The sequence below is a fragment of the Passer domesticus genome, chromosome 20 (genome assembly GCF_036417665.1).
Source record: "Passer domesticus isolate bPasDom1 chromosome 20, bPasDom1.hap1, whole genome shotgun sequence".
NCBI lineage: Eukaryota > Metazoa > Chordata > Aves > Passeriformes > Passeridae > Passer > Passer domesticus.
The window spans coordinates 9208509-9223986 of record NC_087493.1 but is presented as its reverse complement, the minus strand read 5'-3'; positions in this window follow the sequence as shown (position 1 = coordinate 9223986).

Sequence of the window (15478 nt, the reverse complement as noted above, 5' to 3'; positions counted from 1 at the left end):
AAATAAGTGATCTCTGACCAATTTGCTGATAAATTCCCCCCTCTCTGCCCTGTGCTATTTTCAGACAGGTTGGAACACAAGTAGAAATGCAGAATCTCTCCTTTCAGAGACAGAGCAACCACCCAGCAGGTCAGACATGCAAATCTGAATCTGTGGTCTTCATCACAGGCTGATAATATTGGCTAAGGGTGGCAGAGAGGCTATTCCTCACACAGCTCTGTGAGTCAGTTCTGGAAAGGAATAGATCCTGATGCCTGGGATTTCCTGGGCAGAGGCTGCAGCCTGCCAGATTTTACCACAGAGACAGTCCAAGCACCAGGAATTGGTTTAAATCCAGCAAACAAGATCACCAAGTGACCTAAGAGCCATTGGGGTATGGCACTCCGGAGATGATAATGAAATAATTTAGGTCAGAAAGAACCTTTAAGATCATCAAGTCAGACCATTAACCCAAGGTCAAGGCCACCACTACCCCATGTCCCCAAGTGCCACGTCTATATGTTCTTTAAATACCTCTAGGGATGGCCTTGCCCTGGAAAGGGACAGGAAAGATGGGAATCTGACAAAAACACCTCCCTGCTCCATGAACTGAGTGTCACTGCATGACATGAGTGTCACTGGCACTAAGAAGCATGGGAGAAATGAAATGAGAGCAACCCAAACATGCAGAGCTCTGTGAGGTCTCTGGAATCCCACAACTACTTCAGGCCTGCCTGAGATGCAGAGTACTTGGCAAAGACAAGATCCAGGCAAGCAGGATGTTATTCTGCATTCCTAGCAGAACATTCAGAGGTTTGTATCCTCAGGTTATTGGCATCCTGGGACTGTGGATTATGGAGCTATAAATTACCACCATTAACTGTCACAGACTGAAGTGCCCAGCTGGAGACAGCACACCCCAGCCAGCTACTGCAGCACCCAGGACCTGTTCATCCAACATAAAACACCAGCAGCTGGACCCATCTAATCACCTGGATTAATGTAATAATCCTGGAAGGAGAGGTTTTGAAACAAAGATTTCTGGCCTCTCAGCAAAGGGTGCCAGCTGGAGGTTTGGTGTTGGTAGGAACTGTGCAAAGGGGCACCTTCCCCACTGCTCAGGTGCCTGCTGTTGCTTTCTTAGAGGTGTGCTGTGAAGTCTGAAAGCAAAACAAGTCCAGATTTCAGTGCTGGTCCATGGTGACTCTGCAAAGAGCCTGCAGGTCCTCGTGGTCTTTGCACAAAATCCTCCCCTCCCCACAAATCTTCAAATTTTGCTCGTGCTGAGGAGGCAGTGAGTGTGATCCCTGCTCCAGCAAAGGGAGTATCCATTGCAGGGACTGGATCAGCTGTGGGGCAGCAGGGGGCTCAGGGAGGCTGGGCAGGAGGTGAAATTCCTTCATTTAAAAACCCCCAAGGAAGGGAGACCAGGGCAGCGCCGCTCTGCCCCGCAACTTCTCCAAGGACAGCAGCGAGGTAGAGGAACAAATCAGCTGTGAAAATTCCACCCTTGCCTTTCCACCCAGGAGAGCATTACCTGTGCACTCTGGTGGAGGTCTGGCTGATGAGAAATGGGTGCTCATGGGAAGCAGGGAGTAGCTGTGCCAGTCATGGTTGGTGTTCCCCATCCTTCCCCAGCTGTGCGGGGAACCTTCATCACCTGGGTGAGGAAGATGAGAGGCACACCTGGGCACACAAGGGCCCCTCTCGCTGCCAGGGAGTTCCTGACAGCACGGATTTTGCGACCTGTGTTTTGGATGCAGCTCACCTAAGCGCAATTAAACTTTTTAATTAGTAAAAGCTCGTAAGCAGCAGTGAAGGAACACAGCCTTGGCATTTGCTCGCGACGTGCTTTGTGTGTCTGTGCTTGGCAGCTCAGCCTCGCTGGAGTTTTGGTTCCCTTTCTCTGCATGACTACAGCAGTATCTTTCTGCAAATTAATCTATTTTAGTGTTGGGGTTTTTTTTTTTTCTGGAGAAATTCTCAGCATCAAAACAAACCTGGTGTGTGGGTAAGGGAGTGATGAGGAGTGAGTTCTCTCAGCTGATCCTCACCGTGAGCAGAAAATGCCTGAATTTTAGAACAGATTTGTCTTTGTTTGGTACACTTTGATTCAAATCTGCATCTCATTTTGGATGGGATTAGCCAAACCAATCCCTCCAATCTCCAGGGCAGGTTGTAACTCATTGAAAAAAGAAAAAAATGAGCAGTTACTTTTCCCCTTTCTCCTTTACTAAACATGCAAACCCCATAATTTTTACAATTAGTCTCAAACATATTTTTTCTCTTCCCATCTATTATTCCTTACCTGAGTAATCTCCACCTATTGCATGGTGCTTCTTAGATCAGACATTAATGTATTTCTCAAAGGTAATCTTTAAATACCCAGGCAGATTTTGTAAAGGGGAAGATGTTGTTGGTCTTTTCTAAATCATTTGTTTTGAGATAGGAAAGGTTATATGTATTTATTACGAAAATGCAATAACATTTTAATGAGAAAATGCAGCATTAAATACATTTCACATGCATTTATTTCTCAGAAAACTCATATTGTTCAGGCTTTGGGTGGAAGCCAAGCACTTGTAACAGTTACCTGGCATGATGTGGCCCCGTGACAGAAAGTCTAATGAAGACTTTCTTGATAGGAATGTAATTGTAAAGAAAAAAAATGATTAAAAAATTGGTTCCAGTGCTCTGTGATCCAAGAGTTCATTTGTTTCCTCATTCATGCACTAAACAAGTCCCTAATTAATCTTGAACCTTGGAGAAAGGAGACTAGATTGGCATCTTCTGAATACGAACGTACTTCTCATTTTGGAAAGTTTGAAGAGGCTCTTAAGCATTCTCTTTTAATGGTATTTTTGCAAGGGTTTAAAGTGGCTTCATTAGCCTGCCAAAGCCACTAATTGCATTACCATATTTTTAAACTTAGGAGATTCCTTAAAAAAAAAAAAAATTAGATTAATTTGCTGGCTGAAAGCGCCTGAAGTGTTCAGTGGCTGTCAGGGAAGCAGCGTGGCACTGAGCAGCGTGTGCCTGCTGGGGCTGCCCCCAGCAATGCCACCCTGCTGTCCCTCCTGGGCCATTCAGGCAGCAGGATGAAACCCTGGGCACGGCTCTGCCCATGGAATCCTGTCTGAATTCCTGCCAGCCTCAGCACCCGAGCTGGGCACAGCAAATCCTTGTGCAGGGGCAAACCTGTGCTGGATCTCTTTGGGTAGAAATGCAGAACCAACTGATCTCTCCCACATCAGCTTGAGATGGGGAATAAAGAGCTGATGGTGTTTTAAGCATCTTTTTTCCATCAATGGGCATTCTCAGCAAAAGCTCCCCCAGCTCTGGGGGTGCTGAGCACTCACCCTTCCACAGCCCTTGTGTCCAGTGGCCAGAACCCTCCTGCAATCCCTTTTGGAGGAAAAGTGGTGCTGCTGATTAACTCCAGCTCCTCCATTCCTCTGTGCTCTGAAGTGTGAAAGGGATCCAGTCAAAGGCTCAGATGGAAAGTGCCAGCCAAGTTCAAAGTGTGGCTGTGTTAGTCCAGCTGTTCTTATTACAGTAAATAGGCACCTGAACTGTAATGAGGTCACTTCCCTGGATCTTGCTTGTGTGCGGCCCCAGGTGGCTTATCTAAGGTAATATGAATAATAGGAACAAGATAAGATAAGGCTGTTAGCCCCAAACAATATTATCAGCCTGTGATTTTAGCTGCCTACCTACTCCATCCTGACAGTGAGGGATAAAAGAAAACCTAAAACTGCAGCCTTGGAGACTTACAAAAGCCTTGTTAAAGCCCGTACGAGAGCTCTGAAGAAATATTACCCTGTCTGGGGGAAGGGGGTGGAGGAGAATCAAGGGCACCAAGAAGAAAATACAGCTCACGGTTGAGGGAGTTGGGTTTTTTTCTTCCTTTGCAAATGTGTTCTTGCTCATTTCATTGTGAGCACCACAATATATTATCAGCTTTCAGGGAAGTGAAGAGTCGCCGAGGTTTCATTAGTTATGTTTATGCCAATAGAAATAAATCTCTGCAGTCATCAGAACAGGTTTGTTCATACTCCCGGTCCTGACTGGGGAATTTCACTGGCCACATCCCTGTTGTGCTGGTGGAGCAGATATAGTTTGAGATATACTTTGGCCTTATTGATTTGAAGGCTTCTTCATTACTTCTCCAGCACTGCAGATCAATAGCCATGCCTAGAGCAGCATAATAGATTTTTTTAAAAAATCAATTAAACAGAATATTTTTAACAGAGCCTAGTGCAAAATTCTGTTGCATTTCGACATGTGTGTTTTAAGCCTTGCTGCATTCACCTGCAGACCCTGATGCCTTGCTAAGGAATGGAAGTCTTTGTTTCAGCATCCCTGTGCTGTGGTGTTCAGCCTCCAAAGGAGGAGGAATGACTCAAGATTAGAAACAAGAACCACCCAGCTTTTCTCCTTTGAAACCCATATTCATCACTGCAGCCTCGCCAGAAAGTGAAATAATGTTTGTGGTCTTGGCTCAATCCCCAGTGGACAATAATTCAGTTAAAATATACCAAAATCTGTCATGCTTTTTCCTTGCTCCATGTCTCTGAACACCAGGAGATGAGCTCCTCTTAAATTAGCTTTCATGCTCCAGGGGTTTCCTTGTGCATGCAGAGCCTGATCCTGGCCCCTCTGGGGCTGGTGACAAATTCCCTATTGATTTTTTGGCCCAGGACTGGGGTCAGGCAGCAGCGTGGCCGAGGGCAGCCCTGGGTCTTGGTGCCATCCCAGAGCTGGGAAAAGCAGCTGCTCCTGTCCTGGGGGACTGTGGAGGTGGTGCCTGACCCTGGAAGTGGCTGGGAATCTTGTGTGGCAGATTTTTGCAGCAGTGCAAGTGGTTAACACGGCATAACAGAGGCAGGTAAATCCTTATGGGAAGGAAAACACTCATCTTTCAGAGGCTTTTCCCCAGCAGAAGGATGTAAAGAAGGATTCTGATGATGTTCTGAATGGTGATGCTCAATAAAACCTTTTCCCAGCCACAGGTCCCTCAGATGGGGACACTTAAGCTCACCCCACAGGCAGCCAAAACCAAATTTCCCCATCATTATTCCTCCTTCTCCCTCCTTCCCACCTTTTCCAGCTCCATACCAGCTGCTCTGGGCTGTCTCAGCCACTGGCCACTCTCCCACCATTTCTCCCCAACCCCCAGCTTGAATAATTTCTTTGAATTATTTGCATGGCAAACGACACAGGTGGGTATTTTCAGAACTTGCTTTGTCACATCCCAGCACAGCAGCTGCAGCCACGCTGGGTTTGTTTGGCTGGGGCCTTTTTCCTTTGCAAAATGCAAATATTTGTGGCCATGACCCCTGATGCACTTGGAGCTGCAGACTGTGAGGGTTTGGAGCCATCCAAGGCAGGTCTGCACATTGAGGAGCCCGCAGAGCAAAGCCTCAGGGCAAGGTGCAGATCCCCCTCCCACGGAGTCCCTCACCAAGCCAGGCTGCCCCAGCCCCATCCCGAGGGAGATGCTGTCCCAGGGGATGGTTTGGAGGAGACAGACTGCATTGCTGTTCTAGGAACAGCTTGCTGGCCAGGCAGGGAGCTGAGAGAGGCTCATCAGACACAGCCAGCTCCTCAGATGTCTGCAGCTGGGAGGTCTGGAAGCCTCCTGGTTTTCTTCTTCCTGTCATCCACGCGTGTGGGGGATGTGAGAACCACTTCCAGAAAGCCATGTCTTCCCTCTGCTCCCCTGGTTTTGAGTTTAAACATCTCACACAGTCCAATCAGCTTAAAAACCATCGTTTAAACCTGGAAAGGGAAGTGGAGCGAGGCAGAGCCTGAGCACACGGCTGGGATCCCACCCAGCCCATCACAGCCCGGGCAGCTCAAGTTTAAAGGCCAGCAAGGTGTTTCTGTGTGGGTGTGAGCTGGGGAAGGGGCAGCAGGGGCAGGGGCAGGTCTGCCTGGGGCACGGGTGTGGCTGGGGGCTGTGGAGGGCTGGGCTGGGGCTGCCAGCCAGGCTGGGCTGTGCCAGTGGGGTCTGGGCGGCAGCACTGGCACACGCACTCTGTTCATTCATTCTTCATGCCTCATTTTCAGGCCTGCCTGATTTATGAACCTCATTCTTCCTTCCCCTTGGTTTAAATTTATCTTTGGAAAACAAAGCCGGGGTTTAGAGCAGACCCTTCCCTTCCCTTGAGACGAGAAGCCTGAGTTGGTTTAGGGCCACCAGCTTTGGCCAGGGCACGAGTGATGTCCTGGGGACCTGGAGCCTCTCGGGTGAGCAGCTGCTCCCAAAAGTGATGTTCTCTCTGCTCCAGGTCCTGCCTTCACCCTGAGGCCCCCCCAGTCCTTGGCAGGAGCGAAGCCAGCAGAAAGCCACCCCGTTAGCCAGCAGCCAGGTTTGCCTGGGACCAGAGCTGGAATCTGGAGTGGGCTGGGAAAGCAGGCAAGGAAAGGCAGTGAGACAGGGAGCAGGGACACAAGGGGGGTGGCTGGATGTTGAGGGGATGGGAGGTCTCCTGCCCCACCTGTGCCACTGTTCCTGCTCTGGCTGTCCCCACTGACCCTCAAAAACCCAGTGGGGATCATCACAGGGGCTGCCCCAGCCCTTCCCTCCCCCAGCCAGCAGGGCAGCTCCCATCCCTCACTGCCTGCAGCTCACTTTGGCATCCTGCACTGGCACAGCTCCTCTGGAACTGCCCCATGGACTGGGAACAGGCACAAATTACCCACGTTCAGCTCATGAATTCCACACAGACATCCAGGGAACAGAGTGAGGAGCTGAAGGGCTCTGGATTAGAGGGAAAACACTGCCCATGGAGCTGGGATGGGCCTTGGTGGCATTGCTGGAGCTGAGCTGTCCCCTGGGCAGCCACGCACGAGGCCTTTCCCTGATGGCTCAGGTCCACTTGGGCTTTGCCTTTTCACAACATTCACAGAATCACTGGGCTGGAAGAGACCTTCAAGATCATGGAGTCCAACCCAGCCCCAACACCTCAACTCAGCCCTGGCCCCCAGTGCCACATCCAGGCTTTGTTAAACACACCCAGGGATGGTGACTGCACCACCTCCCCGGGCAGCCACTCCAGAACTTTATCACCCTTGCTGTAAAACACTTTTTCCTGATATCCAACCTATATTTCCCTTGGCACAGCTTGAGGCTGTGTCCTCTGGTTCTGACAGAGTTTCTGTCCTCTGGTTCTGTCTGGCTTTCCACGCTGCAGGGCTGAGTGAAGCCTCTGGCCCTTCCAAGGGTCACCATGATCCCACAGCATCCTTCTCTGCTGCCAGCTGCAAAGGTGTCACAGCTGGGGACAGCAATTCCCACGGTGGCACTGGCCTGGCACAGGTCCTGGCATGCCCATGCATCTTCTGCCGGGCACCACTGACCTTCCCACGGCTCCAGCAGCGCCAGCACTGCGGGTAATTACTCACAGAGCTAAGAAAAGACCTTGTTATTAGGAAGCTTTTTTTTTCTTTTCCCCCCAGTTATCTTTCAGCTAATTTTTCCCCAGTTCTTAATTTGCGCCTGGCTCCTCCTCGGAGCCGTTTCAGATCTGTCAAGTGCTCTGGGTGAAGCGCTTGTTTTTGTTTGACTAACACGTTCTGGGGGAGGGGGCCGGCGCTGCCTTGGAAGAGCCGCTCTGTTTGCTTTGGTGATAGCAGTGATATTTGGGAGAGACAGATGGAAGGCACTTTTTATTTTCTGCAGACACTTTATGATCCAAGCTGCTCATATTGTATAAGAGAGGCCAGATGCCTTGTTAATTCATAGACATGTTTACAGCATGGAGCTTCTAATAGGTGAATATGAATACTAAATAGTGATTAGTGCTTGTCTGACAGACGTCTCCCTCCTGACTGAAATTGGATCTAAGTTTGACCTTTGGTGAGGGAGGAAGGTATTCTGGTACATTACAAGCCTTTTTTTTTTAATATAAATATCTCTTCTCTGCATGTAGAAAGACAAATCCCTCACAGACAAATCCTTTTTCTTCCCACTGAAGGATGTATTTGCCCTAAAGACACGCCAGCCTGCCAAGCTGAGCCGTGCCCTCTGTCCCCGTGTCACTGTGGAAATGGAGGGGGAACCTCTGTTTGAGTATTAAGAAATTGTCAAGTGGGGTGATGCCTTGTGAAGGCTGAGCTAGAGCAGAGACTAGACTGAGTTAAAGAATAAAGCAGGGATTTATGAAAAGGCCTCCATGGATCCACCTTGGGCAGCACAAGAGCCCAGCCAGGGCTGCACCCAAGATGAACCAAAATGGTCCCAAAATGCACGAGTGCTCACAGGGTCTCTCCCTGGGATCAGCTCTGCTCCATGTGCAGATTGCAGTTCACTGTGGAAGAGAAAGCAAGAAAAGAATCGGGTCTCAAAAGTAGGTATTATTTTGGTGAACTGCTCTTTAAAGAGAAGCAAACACCAACTTTTCCTCTTTCCTTAGGGAATCGCCCCCATTTGGGGAATTTCAGGGTGTCTTTGGCAGACTGCAAAGCTGAGGAAGAGCTGCAAGGGGTGGCTGGCTGTCAGCAAGGTCCCCACGCTCTGGGGCTGTGCCACTTCTCCCTGGGGACTGGGGTACACAGCAGGGCACTGCACAGCCCCAGGAGTGCCCCAGGCGACCTGTCCAGGGCTTCCCAGGATCACCCCTTTGTCCCCACTGTTGTGGGGACCAGGGAGAGCTTTGTGATGCTCAGAAGCCTGGGGGGGCTTTGGGGGGAAGTGCTGAGGGAGAGCTGAGTGTGCTGCTCCCAGGCCTCATGGCTGTGCTAAGCAGGTGAGGGACACTCGTGTGTCACATCCAGCTGGAGAGATGGTCCTGAGGCAGCAGGGGAGCAGAGGGAGCCTGGTGAGCAGCAGAGTGGGGAGTGAGAAAAGAGGGGTCAGGCCCTATGTGCCCAGCCTGGCTCCCTACAGGTGCAAGGCAGCAGCACTTTTGATGTCCCTGCATCACCAGAGCATCCTTTAATTGGGTTCCAAGGCACTTTTAAGGCTACTTTGAGGCAGAGGGATAATCCATGTGTGGATTATCACCCAGGAGCCACCCAGGACAAGGGACACAGCCCAGTCCCTCACACCCAGCACCCAGGGTGCCCCCGCTCCTCCTAGCACACAGCAGCTCCCAGCTGAGGCTGCTCATTGTTTCCCATGGTTTCCCAGGCTCTGGTGGTGGCAGGCAGGGGCTCCCAGCAGCTGTGTGGGGCAGAGAAGGGCCTGACTCGTGCCCCAGCCCCACTGGCTCGGAGCACATCAAGGCAGAGCTGCTGCTTCCTCTGGAGCTGCAGCCCCAGCCTGCTGCCTGTGATCACGGCTGGGTGCAGAGCCTGCCTCCACTCCCTTTCATCCCTTTCCTTTTCACCTCACCCTTAAAATTAGATATTAAGTTTATTCCCCAATTAGAGCAGGAAAGGATAAAGTATTTGGTTTGGGGGATTTTTATTTCTATTTTTTCTTTTAAAGGCTCGCTCTTGCTGTGAATTTATTGGGTATTGCTGACAGCAGAGGAAATCCTGTGGTTTTTGCTTTCCCTGCTTGTTGTTGAGATGTGAAGGTACAGAGGATGCCTCAACCCTTGAGTGAGCTCAGCTCTCACAAGAGGCAGAGAGAGCACAAGCGACTGAGCAAAATCAGTCCCCAACTCCTGTTTCTGATCTCAGCCTCCCCTCAGCTTGGACTGGGAGCTGAAGCAGGAATGTGGTTTTGGCAAACAACCTTAAAAAGCAAATTGCTTGCTCTGTGGACTGAAAATCACACTCTCTCTCCTCTAACCAGCTCCTCTCTGCAGGGAAACAAGCTGATAAATGAACAAGGAAAGAGACCTTGCCTCAAGAGCTTAGCAAAGCAAGAAGGTGCTGGGTCATGGGGCTGTTCCTGCAGGTTGGTGAGGCTGATGCTCCTGCCCTGCTCTCACCCCAGAACCACCCTCTGTCCCTGGAGGGGAGGAGAAGAGAGATTTACCACATAAAACACCCTTAAGGCTTTGCTTTAGGTGCCAGCTGAGTGCACTTTGGTGGCCATAAGCCAAATGATGTGCCTCTATTATGTTGTGTATGTATGGAACAGAGAAAAGCTTGTGGCAGGTTCTCTCAGGGCAGGCTCTGCCTCCTCCCAGCTGGAAGGGAGGGAACAAACCCAAATCCTCTTTCCCCACAGCAGGCTCCCTGGGCTGTGCTGCTGTGGGGCTGGTGCTGCCAGCTCAGGAAGGTGGTGCTGCCTGCTCCCATCCCAGAGCTGCTTTGGGCCCAGCCCAAATTCCTCCCAAAATGATGGTCTGGCAAACCCCAGGGAGCTCTGGCTCCAGGGCAGAGGTGGCAGAGGGGTTGCATGTCTCCCAGTGATGCCCTGCATGTATTTAAACCCTGCATGTATTTAAACCCCTCCAGTCAGCAGGCAGGAAAAAGATCCTTTCCCTCCCAAAGCTCAAAGTGACTCCTCCATTCCCTGCCTGTGACATTTCCAGGGGGCCCCGGCTGCCACGCAGGGCTCTGGCTCTCAGCTCTGCCAGAAAAAATGATGGTGTTTGGAGCTGGGGTTTTGGCTCAGACACATCTTGAGCAATATTGTTTCTCTTGTTTTCGAAACCATAATGCACTGCACTTGGTGGTGATGTCAGGTACTTGTGGATTGTAATTACTGTGTAACCCAGCAGCCTGGAGAGGGATGTCTCAGGAGGGGCAGCCTGAGGGGAAGGAAACTTAGTCCTTTATGAAATGCAGATGTTTTTAAAGGGCTACAATTAACTGGATTGGATGCAGAGTATTGCAAATATAAAAGTTTAACAGGCTTTTGATTCTAAATATTTGCTGTGTACTTCCAGGGGTCACTCAGCTCTGTAAGGCACGATTTCTGTCCTGTCCGTGCTGCCCTCAGAGTCACCCTTGTGCTTCAGGTTCAGACCTGGCCCTGGTGCTTTTTCTTCTCCACCCAAAAACTGAGGAGCACCTAAACTCTGTGTGCAGGGTTGCATCCCTCAGCTGCATCCCTCGGCATGGCACAGGCTGGAAACAAAAACTGAGTGCCTAAACTCTGTGTGCTGGGCTGTGTCCCTCAGCTCCATCCCTGAAACTGGCTTCAGGAGGATGTGGAGAGTGAGGCAAGACGGGGAGCATGGAAAAGAAAAACAAAACCCCCCAGCGCTCGCAGCTGAATAGCAGCGAGCTCTCCAGCCCCAAGTTATGAATTTTGTCAATGAAATTAGCCAACAATGTTTGGGAAAGAATAAAAATGAAGCAGTGAGGGCTCAAAGAAAAGCCAGGCGAGCCCTGGGAGTGAATGGGGGCTTTGTTCGGGCTGGGGTCCCTTCAATAGGCAGCCTGAAAGCCGCTGAGCACGGCACGGCTGCGGGGCCTCCCGCAACGGCCGGGGCAACCGCCCCCATCCACTGCTGACCAGCCACAGAATAAAGTTAATTTGCTGTTAAAGTTAATTTGCTGGGTGAGAGAAGGGATACAAGAAGTATGTTATAATAAAGGCAGCAGCAGAGAGGCTGAGGGAAGTGTCTGAGCGAGGGATGTCCCCCATGCCCGGATAACAGGACTGTTGTGGCTTTGGGTCTCACGGTGCTTCAGGGTGTGAGAGATGCTACTCGCTTCAAAAGTTTAGAAAGGTTTATTAAACCTTATCAAAAATACAACAGAAAACTGAATAGAGAAAATATTACGGCACCAGGAGCAAAGGATTTTCCCCACCATGTGCTCACCCACACAATGGATGTTCCCTTTTAACCCTTCAGCCCCTCCCAAAGTTCTGTCCATCGACTCCTTCTCTGCTGTCCAGTGTTGGAGTTCACTTCCTAAATCTCGATTGGAGGCCAGCTGTTGCCATAGTGACAAGCCAACCCTCCCAAATGTCCCAAATCAGGTCACCCCCTGATAACGACACAAGGGGGTGTTCACAACTATAAACCCATAAAACTTCTCCTAACATATATTAATGATATTTGCCTTTTAATTGTGAGAGTCAGCCATGGCATTACAAGGGCACAGCCCAGGGATCCTGGTAACATCTGCAGGGAGAAACCACCTTCACCCTGGAACGCCCTGGAGCAGCAGCAGCAGCGTGATGCCAACGAAGGGATGGGCATGAGCCTGGGCACATCCCTGGCTGCACTGCCTGGGGACAGCCCCGAGCCTGGCACTGGGACAGCCCTGAGCCTGGCATTGGGGACAGCCCTGAGCCTGGCACTGGGACAGCCCTGAGCCTGGCATTGGGGACAGCCCTGAGCCTGGCACTGGGACAGCCCTGAGCCTGGCACTGGGGACAGCCCTGAGCCTGGCACTGGGACAGCCCTGAGCCTGGCATTGGGGACAGCCCTGAGCCTGGCACTGGGACAGCCCTGAGCCTGGCACTGGGACAGCCCTGAGCCTGGCACTGGGGACAGCCCTGAGCCTGGCATTGGGGACAGCCCTGAGCCTGGCACTGGGACAGCCCTGAGCCTGGCACTGGGACAGCCCTGAGCCTGGCATTGGGGACAGCCCTGAGCCTGGCAGTGGGGACAGCCCTGAGCCTGGCACTGGGGACAGCCCTGAGCCTGGCATTGGGGACAGCCCTGAGCCTGGCACTGGGGACAGCCCCGACCCTGGCACTGGGGACAGCCCTGAGCCTGGCATTGGGGACAGCCCCGAGCCTGGCACTGGGACAGCCCCGAGCCTGGCACCCGAGCCCCAGATCCGTGTCAGCCCCAGCTGACCCCGAGCCCTGTGTTGTTTTGGGGCTGCAGCCCAGGCAGGGGCAGCACCTCGGCCACAGCAGCTGTGGTTTGCCCACGGGGGTGGGTGGGCACATTCCCAGGCTGTGATTTCATCCCCATCCCTGGCCACACACTCCAGCCTTTGGAGAGCCAGGATATGCTCCCTGTGAAGGTGAGGAAGCACGGGGAGGGGGAACAGGGACCATTTTGTGCCAAGCCACTGCTGTATCTAACACGGTTCTGCAGCGCAAGGCCCTGTGCCTGGTTGGGTGGGGGTAGCTGCTCTTTCCAAACAAAGGGCTCCTTTCTTCCCAGCAAGCAGAGGTAGCTGGTGTGAGCTGAATACAACCTGCCTCCAGCCTTTGTTCCGTGCTACCTCGCCCGTCCCAGCACTTGGTGCTCGGCATTGGACAAAAATACAGCAGGAGAGAGGCAGTCCAGCCCCCACAGGGCTCCGAGGAGCTGCCTGGCTTTGTCCCACCACTTCATCCATCCCTGGCCTTTCCCAGAGCCAGGGATGTCCCAGCTGAGGGTGGTGGCTGTGCAGAGAAGGACTCCACCCCTGGCACTGGCTTGGTGTGCCAGCAGCCGTGCAAGCACCTGCCCCAAGCTCCTGTCCCCCACCCCATCCTGGCCCTGGGCACGCTGCCACGCTGCCCTGCTTTCAGACAGGCACAGCTTGTCTTGGGAGGAGGCTGCTGAGCAGGGAATGAGGGCATTGCTGGGGCTGGAGGCTGGGGCTGCAGCAGGGGCAGCGCAGCAGCAGCACTGCTCAGCCCTCGGGGGTGGAAAGCTGGTGCCATGAGCCAGTGCCATGGGCTGGGGTAGATGTCCAGGCTGTGACCCTGTGCCACGGAACTCCCTGTTGTGATCCTGTGCCATGGACGTCCCATTTATGACCCTGTGCCATGGATGTCCCATTTGTGACCCCGTGCCATGGACGTCCCATTTATGACCCTGTGCCATGGATGTCCCATTTGTGACCCTGTGCCATGGATGTCCCATTTATGACCCTGTGCCATGGATGTCCCAGCTGTGACCCTGTGCCATGGATGTCCCATTTGTGACCCCGTGCCATGGATGTCCAGGCTGTGACCCCGTGCCACACCCCAGTGCAGACATCCAGCTTTGACAGGGCTCTCCTGTGGTCCAAAGTGCAGATGTCCACACCAGCTCCCTCACCACGCCAGCCAATATCTAATGAAGCAGAGAGGCACCAAGATCCTTTCTGGCTGACACATCACTTGGGAGGAAATTTTAATGGGATGTTACAGTGTTTTAAAATCTGGGTTAAGCCCAGAAATGGCTCAGCAGAGGTAAATGTCAAACAGCAACAAAACGGTGCCATCTCGCCTTCCCAGCTGCACGAGGCCATGTTGTGACCAAAGCAATCCTCCTTTCTGCTCACATCACCTTTCTGGATTTATCATTTTAATGTTCTCTGGGCCACCAAGCCCCACAGCTGTAAATTAATTTTTAAAGTAATACAGGTTTTAAAACTTCCATCTGCTTTAATGAGCTTGGGGGAATCCTGTTGTATTAAAAAACATGCATGCAATTATTTTTCCATCTTGGGTTTCACCAGTTCCCAGCACCGCTCGGTGATGACATCTTCTTCCCCTCTCCAAAGTGTTTTCTTGTGATAATGTGGCATTGTATCCTGATGGCAGCGTGTGTGTTTTGCTGCACGTGGGCAAGGCTAGAGAGGACTTCTCTAAGGACGCGGCAGTATCATTAGCAGGTCCCTGGGTGGCTTCCCAGTCACCTTTCCATTAATCCAGTTCTGCATCACAGAATTAGGCAGCGGCTAATGAACAGCTCCAGCACCGGGAGCCTGGAGGTACCGCATTAACCGGACGTCTCTTTGAACTGGCTGATTTCTGGTGGGAAAACTTCACGGAAAAACGAGATTCTGTTTGTTTTCACAGCCTTCTGCATCTGTTTTTAAATATTTGCTCACAGTAATTCTGGGCTTTTTTTTCTCTCTCTTTTTTTTTTTTTATTAGCAATTAGCCTAATAAGGCACCTTTTCATTGCTTTGCATGTAGATTAACCACTTCAGAGAGTACAAAATAAACATTTTGCGATGCATGCATGTATCTTCTGGAAAAGATGAGTAACTTGCTTCCACTGAGACAAAGTCCTCTTAACATCAGGGTTTTGCTCTAATCATTAGTGCCCGAGATTTTTTTTTGTTTGTTCCTCTTTATTTCCCTTAAGACAACTCCTTACAGCATTTGTTAACCTGAATTTTAAACACAATTAATTCTTGTTCAGCCAGTACATTTAAAATTATATTCTTTATAAGTAACAAATAAATAGCCCGAGATTGTGCAATTTCCATCTGGTATCTGAGCCTTTAGAGGATGGATCTCCATCAGCCTGGCTGCCTCTCAGTTGAACCAGGAGCACAGCCAGCGAGTTGCTGTGCACTTTGTGGAGACCTTCCTCTAGTTCTTCTCCCCCACATTTGTAGGATCTAAACATTTTCCTGGCTTCTCTGTAGATGTGCCTGCAAGGATGTGTCCCCAAGGACGTGTCCCCTGGATGTACCCCCAGGACCTACTCCCAGAATGTCCCCCCAAGGATGTACACCCAGGATATGCCCCTGAGGATGTTCCCCCATGATGTCCCCTCAGGATGTCCCCCCATTATGTCCTCCCATGATGTCCCCCATGATGTGTCCCATGAAATCCCCCCATAATGTCCCCCCTGATATCTCCCATGATGTCCCCAGGATGTCCCCCCCATGATCTCTCCCCCATGATGTCCCTCCATTATATTCCCCATGATGTTCCCCCAGGATATCCCCCCTTGATGCCCCCATGATGTCC